Here is a 2,436-nt window from a genome sequence, read left to right as displayed (position 1 = left end):
TATATATATATATATATATATATATATATATATATATATATATATATATATATATATATATATATATATATACATACAAACACGTATATTTGGCGATAATGCCAACGTCATCGTACGCGATATTACGCAATTTACATTATTACAATTTGTCTCGTTCCATCGTGCCCCTGCGATACAGTAAAGAACAATTTTTCCGTTTGTCATGAATCCGTTTACGTCGCTGACGCGGACACTATATACATAATGTACAATTACGTGAAGAAGAGTATCTATATCGCGAATATAAGGTCTCGGTGAACACGTGAGTGAAAAGAAAAGCGAAAAAAAAACAGAAACAATCGCAATGCGCGAGTAACGTTGTGTTTCACGCAAAACCTGTTTACATCAAACACTGACTGACTGACTACTGAGCTCTCTGCCGATAATAATCGTCTTCTATTTTATAAAACGGAAAAGAAAGCGAAGCAGTACGTTCCACTGGACCTCTCGGCTACGTCGCGCAAGTCGACGAAGAGTTCGACTCGTGCTTCCCACAGAATGTTCTGTTTCGCTTCGCCTGCCAATTTAAGGTCGTTTCGCGAGGAAAAAAAACAAAAAGGAAATATGTAGAAAAGTGAAAAAAAAACGTTTTCTCGAGCGATCGAACTGCGGAGAGATGCGTGCGTACGTGGAAAACCATTATATTGGTATACGAGCGTTTTATCATTCGTACTGCGATACTTTTCTTCCGGATAAAGGAAGAAAATATTCTCGCGAAAAATACATAGCGTTATGGTCTATTTTAACACCATGCATTTCCTTTTTCTTTGTTTTTTCTTTATTTTTTATTTATTTTACTTTTGATCACACTTATCAACTAGCGATGTCTTTATTTAATTGTGCGGATATTTAAAAAACGCACGACATGTACACGGTGTGCAAACATTTAATTTATTAAATTCGGCGCGTCTCACGGAGTCTGTTTGTGCTAATTTCCATTTGTATTCGCGGACGCTACTCGGGCAACATCCGAAGCAGGATTGGTTCGCTACGAAAGACGATCCCCGTCCGCAAATCTGCCGGGCGGAGCAGACTCGCGGAAGTTGTTGCGTTTGCGATCAGCAAACCGAAGAAGCGGCTGGCCGGGATATCCTGGAGTTCGCTGAATGATATGGGGAGACAAGCAATACGACTATTCGTACGATACGCGAGAAATTCGACGAAAAAGTGCCTCTTCTACCCGCGCTACGATTAGTGTATCGGGCACAGAACAGAGATGCGTTTGTATGCGACTTGATTCCGGCAATGTGGATGCCGATGCATTTTAGTTTGTAACGATTACTCCACCCTACGTTTGTCCCTTGCGATTGTGCGTGGCTCTTTCGTGAATCTCTGATGTTGTCTCCGACGACGGCAATCGTGACGAGTCTGTACAGTACATAGCTAGAGAGTCTTAGCGGATAATATACGATGTCGCTTCACGAAATACGGCCAGTGAAATCCGTTGCTACGGGAGAGAAAAAGAGAGAGAAAGAGAGAGAGGCAACGATCACCACTCGATTCGACAGCCCGTTAGTATTTCTCGTTATTTGTAATAGAAAAGGCGCTGCTGATCAAATCAACCAACATCGAGCCTTTGCTCGGCCAATCTCGCTTGATCCTCCAGCTCGTAACGTCGCTTATAAAATCAATTAGGGAGAAATTCACATAGTCTCTCGGCAAACTAGAGAAACTCACAAATCCCGTGAATCTGCTCGTGTCGTTAAGGATCGAACGGTTAAGAGTAAGAATCGAGACCGGCACAATTGTCTCGGTGAGCTCATTTATCGATGCTGTGGGCGCGTAAGAAAGAGAAAGAGAATCCTGTAACTATAAATAGAATAGCCAAATTAATATTTAGCAATTGAGAAATTAAGTGAAAGGTACAACCGATATCACACCACACGATTTGTCTCAGCACCGTCTCTCCACAAGCGCTTACAAATCGGAAACCCAGAATGGATATACGTTAAGTGTCATAGATAACAATAGAGATCATTCTCGCGTGTTTACAGTATCGAAATGCGTCGCTATGCTTGCATTAATTAAGGACTTACAGAGAGATATCGGCCGAAACGCGCCAGCGAGAAGAAAAGCGCGACGCGACCGCGTTTCGACCGATATACGTGTTTAATTATTACAGGAGCGATCGTTAACGCGGGTCAGATTCGTTTGTTAGAGTGAATGACTTTGTTGGACGACGAGCGAGCTTAGGCATCGAGATCGTGCCGTTAAATATATATCGAAGCTCAATATATACCGTGTCGGCGCGTCTGCGGATTTCAACGACCGTGCGACTCCGTCGTCGCGATCGTCTAGAGATCGTTCATACTGTGACCATATAGATAACGATATATCTCGTATATATATATATATATATATATATATATATATATATATATATATATATATATATAT

Source organism: Odontomachus brunneus, unplaced genomic scaffold (genome assembly GCF_010583005.1).
Source record: "Odontomachus brunneus isolate Ranch 3 - 2012 unplaced genomic scaffold, Obru_v1 Obru_scaffold_264, whole genome shotgun sequence".
In the NCBI taxonomy this organism is placed as follows: Eukaryota; Metazoa; Arthropoda; class Insecta; order Hymenoptera; family Formicidae; genus Odontomachus; species Odontomachus brunneus.
This window is presented reverse-complemented; position numbering follows the sequence as displayed.